This window comes from Ovis aries, chromosome 5, assembly GCF_016772045.2.
Source record: "Ovis aries strain OAR_USU_Benz2616 breed Rambouillet chromosome 5, ARS-UI_Ramb_v3.0, whole genome shotgun sequence".
Taxonomy (NCBI): Eukaryota; Metazoa; Chordata; class Mammalia; order Artiodactyla; family Bovidae; genus Ovis; species Ovis aries.
This window is the reverse complement of record NC_056058.1, coordinates 104,422,989-104,437,909: the sequence shown is the minus strand read 5'-3', so window position 1 is coordinate 104,437,909 and position 14,921 is coordinate 104,422,989.

Sequence of the window (14,921 nt, the reverse complement as noted above, 5' to 3'; positions counted from 1 at the left end):
GGGAGCCAGGGTAAGTGCTGCCTCCCAATGCCCGATGCGAGCTGACTCACTGGAAGAGGCCCTGACGCTGGGAAAGATTCAGGGCAGGAGGAGAAGCACACGGCAGAGGATGAGATGGCTGGATGGCATCACCGACTCAATGGGCATGAGTCTGAGTAAACCCCGGAAGTTGGTGATGGACAGGGAGGACTGGCGTCCTGCGGTCCATGCGGTCACAGAGAGTTGGACACGACTGAGTGATTGAACTGAACTGAACCAATGGCAACCTTTTGGAATGTTGGTTTTGAGCTGTCTGTGGGGCCTTAAGGTACTGATGTCAATTGACTAGTTGAAAATATAGATTTGAAGTTGAAAAGGAAAGTTGGATAGTGTGTAAAGCAACTTTTTAGATAGCTCTTTGGCAGCTGTGTTTTAACAGGGGTCACACCGTGTTCTCATTTACTTAGGAAACATTCACGCCTCCTCTGTAGAGAAAACACCGTGCTAGGCCTTCAGCTAATACTTTGGTAGGCTGCTCTTCCATTTCTTAATGGGGTTCATCTTGTGGCTTTGTAGCACTTAAAGCCTTTATAATGGTGTTAAAATGCAGTTACAAGACCTCATACACTCCTGTTCAGTTCAGTCGCTCAGTCGTGTCCGACTCTTTGTGACCCCATGGACTGCAGCACGCCAGGCCTCACTGTCCATCACCAACTCCTGGAGTTTACTCAGACTCATGTCTATTGAGTTGGTGATGCCATCCAACCACCTCATCCTCTGTCGTCCCCTTCTCCTCCCACCTTCAATCTTTCCCAGCATCAGGGTCTTTTCAAATGAGTCAGTTCTTCGTATCAGGTGGCCAAAGTACTGGAGCTTCAGCTTCAGCATCAGTCCTTCCAATGAATATTCAGGACTGATTTCCTTTAGGATGGACTGGTTGGATCTCCTTGCTGTCCAAGGGACTCTCAAGAGTCTTCTCCTACACCACAGTTCAAAAACATCAATTCTTTGATGCTCAGCCTTCTTTACGGTCCAACTCTATATGGAGTTGGAAATGACTCCTGGAAAAACCATAACTTTGACTAGACAGACCTTTGTTGGCAAAGTAACGTCTCTGCTTTTTAATATGCTGTCTAGGTTGGTCATAGCATTTCTTCCAAGAAGCAATCATCTTTTAATTTCATGGCTGCAGTCAGCATCTGCAATGATTTTGGAGCCCAAGAAAATGAAGTCTGTCACTGTTTCCATTGTTTCCCCATCTATTTGCCATGAAGTGATGGGACCGGATGCCTTGATCTTTGTGTTTTGAACGTTGAGTATTACTTAAACACAGCCAGGGAGTGATGACCTTGGCAAACGAAATAGTTCGCATAACTAGCCCACATGAAAGGCCAGACTAAGGAATGACAATACCCAGAAACAGCTGAACTAAACCATGTGCAGGCTGATCTACAGAAGAAGCCTGGGATGCGAAACTGACTAGGACAAGGAGCCGGAGCCCACTGCTGCCTTTATTCCAGTGAACTCAGAATAAACTGTGTTGTAAGAACTATAATTTGACTGTGGCGGAGTTCATGGTCTGCAAATCCAACTACATTACTGATAAGGGTATTTTCTGCTTGTCTCTACTCAAGGTGAATTACATACTTTTACAAAAATGAAGTGATAATTTAAGGCCATTTTCTGGATAATTCAAGCGGGTTAAATCTAATTATCCCAGACACCATTACAGCGATAACAGCCTATACAACAGAGATCTAATGCCCAAATGATGAGTCACTTCTCGTAAACAGTATTCAACATTCAAAGTAATTAGGACAGTGCCTTAAAGTTTGTTGAAATTGGATTTTCCTTATATCCAGATAATTAAGATGAGTCAGTGATTTTCCTGAAATCTCCAGATAATTGCTTCACTTACCCTCTTGGGGTACCTGTGAAGAGCTGAATCCCTGTGTGACTTCAGGCAGAGTCCCTGGTGTTTCAGAGAAGCTGTAAGTACCTCACACTTCGTTACAGAATGCAGTTTGTTACTCACAAAGCAAAGAAAGTACAGCAACCCCCCAGATAATTAAATGCCCATCCTGTCAACACTCAGTGCGATGTATTAACACGTGAGAGACTACAGTGCATTACAACTTTCTGCAGACGCATGACGAAAACTATACAGCCAAGCTTTGGGGAAAAAATACTGCTAAAACCAGGAAAACAGCATCGCCGTTCCGCCCGAATGTGACTCAGGGCCTTCCACGAGGCTAATGTATGTCTTGTCAAATTATCCTTTGTTTCCTCAATCAAGACTGCTGAGTCTGTGGACTGTGATGGAGCTGTGATGAAATGTAGTCCACTGGAGAAGGGAATGGCAAACCACTTCAGTATTCCTGCCTTGAGAACCCCAGGAACAGTATGAAAAGGCAAAAAGATAGGTCACTGAAAGAGGAACTCTCCAGGTCAGTAGGTGCCCAATATGCTACTGGAGATCAGTGGAGAAATACCTCCAGAAAGAATGAAGAGACAGAGCCAAAGCAAAAACAACACCCAGTTGTGGATATGACTGGTGATGAAAGCAAGGTCCGATGCTATAAAGAGCAATACTGCATAGGAACCTGGACTGTCAGGTCCATGAATCAAGGCAAATTGGAAGTGGTCAAACAGGAGATGGCAAGAGTGAACGTCAACATTTTAGGAATCAGTGAGCTAAGATGTACTGGAATGGATGAATTTAACTCACATGACCGTTATATCTACTACTGTGGGCAAGAATCCCTTAGAAGAAATGGAGTAGCCATCATAGTCAACAAAAGAGTCTAAAATGCAGTACTTGGATGCAATCTCAAAAACGATAGAATAACCTCTGTTCATTTCCAAGGCAAACCATCCAATATCACTGTAAGCCAAGTCTATGCCCCAACCAGTAATGCTGAAGAAGCTGAAGTTGAACGGTGCTATGAAGACCTGCAAGACCTTCTAGAACTAACACCCAAAAAGGATGTCCTTTTCATTATAGGGGACTGGAATGCAAAAGTAGGAAGTCAAGAAACACCTGGAGTAACAGACAAATTTGGCTTTGGAATACAGAATGAAGCAGGGAAAAGGCCACTAGAGTTCTGCCAAAAAAAATGCAGGGATCATAGCAAACACCCTCTTCCAACAACACAAGGGAAGACTCTACACATGGACATCACCAGATGGTCAACACAAAAATCAGATTGATTATATTATTTGCAGCCAAAGATGGAGAAGCTCTATACAGTCAACAAAAACAAGACCAGGAGTTGACTGTGGCTCAGATCATGAACTCCTTATTGCCAAATTCACACTTAAATTGAAGAAAGTAGGGAAAACCACTAGACCATTCAGGTATGACCTAAATCAAATCGCTAACAATTATACAGTGAAAGTCAGAAATAGATTTAAGGGACTAGACCTGATACAGAGTGCCTGGTGAACTATGGACAGAGGTTCATGACATTGTACAGGAGACAGGAAGCAAGACCATCCCCAAGAAAAAGAAATGCAAAAAAGCAAAATGGCTGAGGAGTCCTTACAAACAGCTGTGAAAAGAAACCAAAAGCAAAGGAGAAAATGAAAGATATACCCATTTGAATGCAGAGTTCCAAAGAATAACAAGGAGAGGTAAAGTCTTCCTCGGTGATCAATGCAAAGAAATAGAAAAAAAACAATAGAATGGGAAAGACTAGAGATCTCTTTAGGAAAATTAGAGATACCAAGGGAACATTTCATGCAAAAATGGGCTTAATAAAGGACAGAAATGGTATGGACCTAACAGAAGCAGAAGATATTAAGAAGAGGCGGCAAGAATACACGGAAGAACTGTACAAAAAAGATCTTCATGACCCGGATAATCACAATGGTGTGATCACTCATCTAGAGCCAGACATCCTGGAATGTGAAGTCAAGTGGGCCTTAGAAAGCATCACTATGAACAAAGCTAGTGGAGGTAATGGAATTCCAGTTGAGCTATTTCAAATCCTGAAAGATGATGCTGTGAAAGTACTGTACTCAATATGCCAGCAAGTTTGGAAAACTCAGCAGTGGCCACAGGACTGGAAAAGGTCAGTTTTCATTCCAATCCCAAAGAAAGGCAATGCCAAAGAATGCTCAAACTACTGCACAATTGCACTCATCTCACATGCTAGTAAAGTAACGCTCAAAATTCTCCAAGCCAGGCTTCAGCAATACGTGAACCGTGAACTTCCAGATGTTCCAGGTGGTTTTAGAAAAGGCAGAGGAACCAGAGATCAAATTGTCAACATCCACTGGATCATGGAAAAAGCAAGAGAGTTCCAGAAAAACATCTATTTCTGCTTTATTGACTATGCCAAAGCCTTTGACTGTGTGGATCACAAGAAACTGTGGAAAATTCTGAAAGAGATGGGAATACCAGACCACCTGACCTGCCTCTTGAGAAATCTGCATGCAGGTCAGGAAGCAACAGTTAGAACTGGACATGGAACAACAGACTGGTTCCAAAAAGGAAAAGGAGTCCGTCAAGGCTGTATATTGTCACCCTGCTTATTTAACTTGTATGCAGAGTATATCATGAGAAATGCTGGGCTGGAAGAAGCACAAGCTGGAATCAAGATTGCTGGGAGAAATTTCCATAACCTTAAGTATGCATATGACACCACCCTTATGGTAGAAAGTGAAGAGGAACTAAAGAGCCTCTTGATGAAAGTGAAGGAGGAGAGTGAAAAAGTTGGCTTAAAGCTCAACATTCAGAAAACGAAGATCATGGCATCCAGTCCCATCACTTCGTGGCAAATAGATGGAGAAACAGTGGAAACAGTGTCAGATTTTTGCGGGGGGGAGGGCTCCAAAATCACTGCAGATGGTGATTGCAGCCATGAAATAACAAGACGCTTACTCCTTGGAAGAAAAGTTTTGACCAACCTAGACAGCATATTAAAAAGCAGAGACATTACTGTGTCAGCAAAGGTCTGGCTATGGTTTTTCCAGTAGTCATGTATGGATGTGAGAGTTGGACTATAAAAAAAGCTAAACACTGAAGAATTGATGCTTTTGAACTGTGGTGTTGGAGAAGATTCTTGAGAGTCCCTTGGGCTGCAAGGAGCTCCAACTAGTCCATCCTAAAGGAGACCATCTGTGAATATTCATTGGAAGGGCTGATGTTGAAGCTGCAACTCCAATACGTTGGCCACCTGATGTGAAGAGCTGACACATTTGAAAAGGCCCTGATGCTGGGAAAGATCGAGGGCAGGAGGAGAAGGGGACGCCAGAGGGTGAGATGGTTGGATGGCATCACCGACTTGATGGACATGAGTTTGAGTAAACTCTGGGAGTTGGTGAGGGACAGGGAGGCCTGGCCTGCTGCAGTCCATGGGGTCAAAAGAGTCGGACACAACTGAGCGACTGAACTGAACTGAACTGAACACGTCTTGTTAAATTATCCTGTTTCCTCACTCAAGACTGCTGAGTTTGTGGCCTGTGATGGAGCTGTGTCTCCAGTGAAAGTGAAGTCGCTCAGTCATGTCCGACTCCTTGCGACCCCAGGCACTGCATCCCATGGGGCTCCTCTGTCCATGGGATTTTCCAGGCAAGAGTCTGGGGTGAGCGGCTCCGGTAGGGCAGTGGAAGCTGTGCCTACGCAGTGCTTTCCTCCATCACCCCCGTTCTTTGGCTTCACGGAACCACCCAGATGCCTGGCCTTGCTTCTATCCCCTAGTCTCCTCTCTTCTTTCTTCACGTACCTCTTCATCCAGCTTGACATATAACATGCCAGTGGTTGAGGTTATTGTTACAACTGATGCTCTAGATCACTTGTGTTTCACAAAAATCCATCAGGTAGTTGAGGCCATTGTCCCACTGGCTTCCCACCGGTATCTGTGTATTTACTAGTGTATTTGGAATGAGAAGGAAACGGCAACCCACTCTAGTACCCTTGCCTGGAAAATCCCATGGACAGAGGAGCCTGGGGGGCTATAGTCCATGGGGTCACAAAGAGTCAAATACGACTGAGCGACTTCACTTTCTTTGGAATGTTTGAACCGAGAACCCTGTCTGACTTCATGGGGATCCTAATCACTACCTTATATTTTTAAAACATGTTTCACTTTTCCAGGCCTCCAAATATTTATATAATTTTAATTTTCATTGATACATAAGTGAAAGTGAAGTGAAGTCGCTCAGTTGTGCCCGACTCTTTGCGACCCCATGGATAGTAGCCTGCACCAAGCTCATCGGTCCATGGCATTTTCAAGGCAAGAGTACTGAAGTGGGTTGCCATTTCCTTCTCCAGGGAATCTTCCCAACCCAGGGATCGAACCCAGGTCTCTCACATTGTAGACAGACATTTTTTACCGGCTGAGCCACCAGGGAAGTCCAAAGATGTCAGAACCCACTGTCAACTGTCAAGTTAGGTGGTAGTTTAGATGCTAAGTGGTGTCTGACTCTGTGTGACTCTGTGGACTGCAGCCCGCCAGGCTCCTCTGTCCATGGGATTCTCCAGGCAAGAATACTGGAGTGGGTTGCCATTTCCTTCTCCAGAGGATCTTCCTGACTCAGGGGTCGAACCCAGGTCTCCTGCATTGGAGACAGATTCCTTGCCCATTTAGCTATTGAGTTTATGTTTGCAATGAAGAGGACACGGAAAGTTGGGTCGCTTATCTACCTTCATAGAGATTCGGTGATAGGACTGGGACGATATTATATCATATATTACATATATATGCTATTATATTACGGCATCCTGCTGAACTGCTTCATCACTGTTTTCTTCCTGGCCCCTGACCCAGTCCTCAACACAACAGTGTCCACGATTCCACCTTGCTGTCTAGAGTTGCCATAATCCCGGAAACCTGGTCTATAATCTTTCACCAGTGTACTCTCTTTAGCTCAGTCTCTTCATTGAAACTTGTGTCTTTCCCCCATGTTTTGCATCCCCTGAAGCTCTTTCATGCTGTAACTCAAACCTTTCCCGTCCAGTAAGCCTCAAGGCTGCAAGAGGGTTCACAGTCGGCGCACTTAGCTTCTTGCTATTACTGGTTCCCATGTGACTCCCTGGCCTTCCTCCCCTGCAAGCCGGCTCCACTGGCTTGTAACACTCAGCTCTACCACCCTCTCCTCTCTCTTGCTGCTTTCATCCACTATGCGCTCCCCCAGCTCACCTTTATCTTCTTTTTTTAATCTAGCTTAAACTCCTTGACACATCTTTTCAAAACTATATATTTTCAGGTACCCTTAACTCCCATGGACGGAGGAGCCTGGTGGGCTGCAGTCCATGGGGTTGCCAAGAGTCGGACACGACTGAGGACTTCACTTTCACTTTTCACTTTCATACATTGGAGAAGGAAATGGCAACCCACTCCAGTGTTCTTGCTTGGAGAATCCCAGGGACGGGGGAGCCTGGTGGGCTGCCGTCTATGGGGTCGTACAGAGTCAGACACGACTGAAGTGACTTAGCAGTAGCAACTCTAATACCTCGGTGCTTTTCTTCACGAGGACCTTCCTGATCATCTGAGCGCACAGACTCTTTTTAATGAGTTTCCCCATCAACTGCCATCGTTATGACTATCACCACCACCTCTTCCAGGAGCACTACTATTACAAAGCTGCTATTTGTATTATTGCCATCATTTATGGAGTGGATACCCGGCACCAGACCTGGGCTAAGTGCCTCGTGTGAATTCTCTCTCCTAATCTTCACAACAAACTTGCAAAGTAGGTAGCTTTATATTACACATGGGATCGGGGCCTTAGCAAGACTGGCTGCCTGTAGCCCTTGGTATGAACCCACGTGAATTTTTAATACAATGGCTCACTCAATAGCTCAATTAGTTGTCATCAATAGTGACTTCAGTATAATTCAACACATTTCTCGGAGGATCAGCTATACACCAGGTTTATGCCAAACACTGGGGTTACAATGATAAAACAAATAATAGCCCCTTCAAAATTTATGGTAACGTGGTGAAGACAGATAATTAGACATGCAATTACAACCCAGCAGGCTTATATTTGGGGGGGCAGACAAGAGTACAAATAGAGGCCCACATACCATATGCCTAAATATTTAAAGCTAATAAACTGTTAAACAAAATATGTTCTATTTTCCTTTCTTGAAAAACATATTTCATAGAGACAAAACTGAAAAACATGAGTATAATTATAGCCTTTATATGACTTAAAGTTGGCAAAATGTCAAAACTGACTGAATTAATTGTTATTGCATATGTCTTGAGCGTTATGTTGATGAGCTAGAGATATTTGAATGAATAAAAAATAAGATGTACCTAATTCATAAAAATCATAATTTATTCCATAAAATGTGTTATTTGCCTTCATTTCACTGAACCACTAATTAAATGTTCCAGTCAAGATTTTTCATATAATTTGTGTTCTCTTGTAAGTAATGTCTAAAGAATTAAAATAATAAGATATAATTTTATTAAAATACATACAATTTGAATGTATTTTTGTAAAAGTATAAATGAAAGTAAAGCTTAAAAATGAAGAAGTTAAAATTATATTTTAAAATAAAATTTTCTCCAGCAGAAAGGTGAATGGTAGTTGCCAGGGGCTGGGGACAGGGCAAAGGGGACTGTCGTCCAGTGGATACAGAGATTCAGCTTCGAAAGATGAAAAATTTCTAGAGATTTGTCTTGCAACAAGATGCTTGTAGCCAGTACTACTGTCAAAGAAGCGATGGCACCCCACTCCAGTACTCTCGCCTGGAGAATCCCATGGATGGAGGAGCCTGGTGGGCTGCAGTCCATGGGGTCGCTAAGAGTCAGACACGACTGAGCGACTTCACTTTCGCTTTTCACTTTCACGCACTGGAGAAGGAAATGGCAGCCCGCTCCAGTGTTCTTGCCTGGAGAATCTCAGGGACGGGGGAGCCTGGTGGGCTGCCGTCTCTGGGGTCGCACAGAGTCGGACACGACTGAAGCGACTCAGCAGCAGCAGCAGCAGCAGCACTACTGTGTTGCTTTTCAGTTACGTCCAGCTCCTTTGCGACCCCACGGACTGTAGGCGGCCAGGCTCTCTGTCCATGGAATTTCTTAGGCAAGAACACTGGAGTGGGTTGCCATTTCCTTCTCCAGGGGATCTTCCTGACCCAGGGATCAAACCCAGGTCTCCTGCATTGGCAGGCAGACGCTTTAACCTCTGAGCCACCAGGGAAGCCCAGCACTATTATATTGTACACTTAAAAATGGGTGAGGTGGTGAATTTTATTGTTATGTATTTCTATTTGTTTTTTTTTTTTTAATGTCCAAACTCTATTTAAAGTTAAAAAATTTTTAATGTACATTATTTAAAGGCTATATTTTTATTTACCTTTTTAAATATGTCGTTACATATTTTTGTTAAAAAACTATTCGCAGCTCTGTTGTTAAATGTCCATCAGCTGTCAATGTTAAGAAGCAGTATCGTATTTCACCCACGTGACACAGAGACCCATAGAGACAAACTCCAGGGCGGTGCACATCAGCAGCCATGTGTAGCTGCCCTGAATGCCACCTTGGGGGGTGAGTACCTTTGGTGTCTCCAGCTGGAGAAAGGAGAGAAATAAGTAAATGGAAACCTGGCCCTGCTGGGAAGTGGTGCCTTGTTATGTAAAAATCAACTGCATCTGAACTTTATGAAGGGAAGGATTTGACAAGTGAATTAATTTGTCGCCCCTCTTACCTAAGCGCCTGGACTCATGGAATCCTCCTGTACCCCAAGGTGGAGTCCTGACCCTCCAGCTCCCTGCTCAGCCACTGGCCGGTGTGGCATTTGGACGTGGTTGCCGTTTGCGTTGAGAATCTAGGACGAGAAACCTGAATGTGGGCTTCCCTGGGGCTTACCGGAGATCTCAGGAGGACCAGCGTCTGGGATCGCAGGCACCAGCCCTGAATCTAGGGTCGCAAATGAGGAAAGGGCCCCCAGAGCCGGCAACTGACGAAAGCGCAGCGTCTCCTGGCTTCCCCACCCCTGGAGCTCCTTCCTGCAGCACTGGGGGCTCCACCGCCTCCGTGGGCCCTCTCTTTTGGGGGCCCCCGCTTCTCCCCTTTCCTTTCCTCTCAACTTTACTTGTGACTTCTTCTCCCACTTTTCCTGAAATTAGAAGGCTTAGGCTGGTTCCCTCCCAGAGGACACTCTTGAGTTTGGTGCTTCCTCATCCTCCTGAAGACCATTTTCAGTTTTCTGAATTTGGGTCACTGGATCCTAAAATCGGGGGACACATTTGGTGAAAGATGGATGGGATTTAGCATCTCCAAAACATTCCTTATTAAAAGTCACCATTTTGATTTCTTTCTGAATCCAAATATTTCAAACCATGTTAATTAATTCCATCCCCTTTAACCACTTTTCCCATATTGTTGGTCTTACTTTAATTTTTAAAGTTCAAATTAACAGTGCTTTGAACACCTCACAAGGAAGTTCCCCGTGCTTGGGGTCCCTTCCTGCTTAACAGCTGACCCTTCAGAGACATAAAGGAAGCCAAGAAAATGGTTGGGCCTTTAATTCACTCCCACATTGTGATTCATAAATTTGATAAATTACATTTGGACAAGCTCAGATCATCGTATGTCTCATGTTCTTTAAAGTCAGACTTTGTAAGACACTCTACCTTACACGCTGGTGACCTTGCATGGCAGCAATAGCAACATTAGTGACTGTTGAAAATGCCATTTAACAACAGCAAAAAAACTAAAAATCTTTATGAAAGGTAATAAAAGTTAATTTTCACAGACACTTTTCAAAATTAAACAGTTGCGACACCTTACATTTTCCTCGTAATTCTAAAAATAATTAGATCACAATGTGGATTAATTTCTTGTCACATTTAATTTCTTAGACAAAAACTGTTAAAAAAAAATCCCCAAATGAAACCATTCAGACAATGTTGCCCCATCCCCCTCCCTATTCCCCCTGCATTTTTCTCTATAAAGATAAAGATTAGGCCGGCTAGAATTAGGATTGCAAACCAAGATGGGTTTTTTTTTCATCTGGTAGCTCATTTTCTTTAGAGAAAAGGTCATTAAACAATCAAACTTTTGATTAAGAAAGAAATCTTCACATTGATTCCTTATGATATTTTGGGTAATAGACTTGACTTGCTCAAAAATCTTGTTTTCAAGAGCCCCAAATGGAAAAACATTATAGTATCCTGGCAGCCATAATGGGCTCTTAAACCATAGTACCCTAGTGGTCATTTAGAAAGACCCGGGTTCTGATCCCAGCTCCACCATCCACTCCCTGGTGACTAAGTGCCCTCGTTCCTCTGAGCCTTGGTTTCTGTGCCTGTAACTGTGAGATACTAGCACCTCCTAGTCTGTTGCTGTGAGGATGAAATGAGACGATCAGTGTAAAGCGCATAGCACAGGTCAGCGTCCAGTCTATTTAAGAAAACCACCCTGAGGACGCCAGCTTGACTTTCAGGACAGGACAAAATGGCTTTGAAACAGAGATGGATTCAGACTTTGGGGGGCCCTTGGAACCCCAGGCTCAGGGGGAGTTACGGGGCACTTAAGACTCAAGCAGGTGGTGACAGTTTCCAAGTCATCTCCTGTACTTCCTGGGAACTGTGTGACCCTTGACCTCTGCCCTTGGCCTCTCACCTGTGTGGAGATGTTCCTCCCAACAGGGCCCTGGTTGGAGGCGAGAGTGAGGAGCCTGTGTGGGGGCCTGGTGCTGAGGGGCACCCGGGGAAAGCCTCAGCAGCTTGAAGTGGGCAGCGTGGGGGTGCGGGGGGTGGTCGGAAGGCGGGCACCACCTTGCAGGACGTCCAGCCTTATCACGGACCAAAGTCGGGAGCTGGGAGTAAAGCCAGAAGCCCAGGTCCCTCGAGCCTAAAGGGAAGAAAGGATTTCATACCCTGCTCACTCCTTGTCCACCACCTTCCTCACCTCGCCTTCTTGGGCCACTGTGCCTTCCTTTTTGGCCACCAGGCCCCACGCAGGCTGGTGCAGCCTGGGCCTGGAGCCAGGCGCCAGAGTCCGGACCCCTGCTCTGCCTCTGATTGCCACTCACAGATCATGAACTCTTCGATTCTCCGTTTACTTATCTGTAGGAGGGGATGAATGCATACCATTGATTTTACAGATGGGTGCGGAAGATTAAACACAAAGTTCTCAGTAAGCACTAGCTCTTCTAAAACTTTGAGAAACAGTGATTTCCTGATGTACAGGGTGCGCCAGACAGGCGTTGAAGTAGGAGGCTCAGCAGGGAGGGAAGCCACCCCACTGTCCTCCAAGAGAAAGGACAGTTCCATTCAGTTCAGTGGCTCAGTCGTGTCTGACTCTCTGCGACCCCATGAATCGCAGCACGCCAGGCCTCCCTGTCCATCACCAACTCCCGCAGTTCACTCAGACTCACGTCTATCAAGTCGGTGATGCCATCCAACCATTTCATCCTCTGTTGTCCCCTTCTCCTCCCGCCTTCAATCTTTCCCAGCATCAGGGTCTTTTCAAGTGAGTCGGCTCTTCATACCAGGTGGCCAAAGTATTGGAGCGTCAGCATCAGTCCTTCCAATGATTATCCAGGACTGATTTCCTTTAGTTTTGACTGGTTAGATCTCCTTGCAGTCCAAGGGTCTCTCAAGAGTCTTCTCCAACACCACAGTTCAAAAGCATCAATTCTTCGGCGCTCAGCTTTCTTTATAGTCCAACTCTCACATCCATACATGACTACTGGAAAAACCATAGCCTTGACTGGATGGACCTTTGTTGGCAAAGTAATGTCTCTGCTCAGATCTCAATCAACAGTGATGTGGAGAGGAGGTGCATGGAGCTGCGCGAGTATACTAGGAAGGGCTGGGAGGGCTTTCCGTAGAGCGTGACGGCTTGTGCGTGTGAACCCAGGAGGGAGGCCTGGCCCAGCATTAGCTGGACCAGAACTTTTATCTACTTTATGAAAGGAGTGTCCATCAGGGTAGACATGCCTATACATTCCCAGTGAAAGTGGGGGTGTTCTGGGAACTGATACTGGTGGGGCCACGGTGCAAGGATGGCTCCTCCATAGGAGATCTAAGCTAGGAGAGATGTAAATATTCTGGTTAGCCCACGTGAGGCTGAACCAGAGAGTGGGAGGATTCCTCAGGTGACAATCGAGAGCTATAAATTCAGCATTAACCTGCGGCTACCACATGCTTGGTGCAAAGGCTTCATTGTCCCACATTTATGGTCTTTTTGCCCAGTCCATGTCAGCCAGTCTCCCCACCAGGAACCCCATGCCTCAGTGGATCCACTCGCTGTTTCTCAGACCTGCTGAAAACGCCCTGGTCTCTGTAGCTTAGACAGCACTGTGTCCTCTCCGGACACTTCCCAAACTCTCCTTTGTCGCTCAGTTATGTCTGACCCTTTGTGACCCCATGGGCTGAGCATGCCAGGCCTCCCTGTCCATCACCAACTCCTGGAGTTTGTTCAAACTCAAGGTCCATCAGGTTGGTGAACTCTCCTTACCAAAAGCAGAATTGGCCGCTGGATGGTCTACCTTCTCTGCCAGCCCTCCTCTTGTCAGGCTGTCTCAGCAGGCCAGGGCCAGTGGAGGCCAGGAGATATCTCCTTGCATTCCTGTGCCCAGGAATATAGTGGCACTCAATTTATTTCTGCAAAGTGACTTGACTCTCTTTGACCATTCCTGTATCTCCAATACTGTGTAAAGTAAAGCCCGAGCTTTCTTTTTCTTTTTTAAAGACGATTTTTAGGAAGACAATACCTTGTGTTACATTACCTCCTTCTGATAGGAATGGCCTCTAAATCTTAAATTTGGTAACATACTTTCCTTATCCTTAACCCTCGCCTTGTCTGAACTCTGAATACATTCTTGGCACTTTGTAGAGGTCAATAATGCTCTGGTCCCAAACCCTTCCCATCTATGTACGTGTGTAGACGGAAGTGTAGAAAAGCCCCACGGATCTTTAGAACAGTTTGACTCACTTAGAAATGATTTTTGAGATTTTTTTGCAGGGTCAGCCATCTGGCCCCCTGGTACCATGAGCAGTCTGGTGTCTCCCAGCCTCCCGTCCCCTCTTTTATCTGGTGACCACTTGCTCCTGTGGTCACGTCCAGCCCCCAGCCCCTGGAGCCCTTCTCCCCTTGAGCCCACCTCTAGATGGTTACAGTGGACGGAGCAGAGGGGTCGAGTGTGGAGGGTGGAGAAGGAAGGGAAGGGGCTCCTAGCGGCAGGGCGTCAGAGGGTCTGGGAGGGGACCGCTGGAGTCAGGAGGTGAGAGCAGGACCACTCACCTCTGGATGGTCACAGTGGAGGATGGAGAAGGAGGGGGCTCCCAGGGGCGGGCCATCAGGGCTTCTGGGGGCTCTGCTGGAGTCAGGAGGGGAGAGCAGGGTAGCTGCTCGGCGGCTATTTCTGACGTCCCCGCCACCAGATGGGGCCGCCGTGTCTGGCCGGCAGAAGCCGGGGGGCGGCGCACCAAGCGGGCTCCCTATTTAGCTTCCTGACACACACGCAGCCCAACTGTGAGAGCCCACTCTGCGTGGGGACACCTGGTCATGTCTGCCTCCGCCAGACGGCGGGGGAACGCTGACATTTCTCAATGTGAATGGAAAATGGCCGCAGGTTTGAAGTGCCAGCGGAGCAATGAACTGTTTTCTCCCTGCTGCTTCTCCTCCTTTGCTCAACCTCCAGGGCCTCCCATCAGAGCAACTGGTGTCGCCCTGCCCCAGCCCTGCACCCCGTGTCCAGGCCTGATTGTCGTGAGGCCTTAGAGGGAAGAGCAAAACAGAGGTGGACTCTTCTCTCAGCCCAGCAGCAGCAAAGACTGGAGATTCTTTTCTTTTTTTTAAACTGAGGGTGGGAATGCAAACTGGTACAGCCTCTATGGAGAACAGTGTGGAGATTCCCCAAAAAACTGGAAACAGAACTGCCATGCGACCCAGCAATCCCACTGCTGGGCATACACCCCGAGGAAACCAGAATGGAAAAACTGGAGATTCTTACAAGACCTGCTAAGCAGC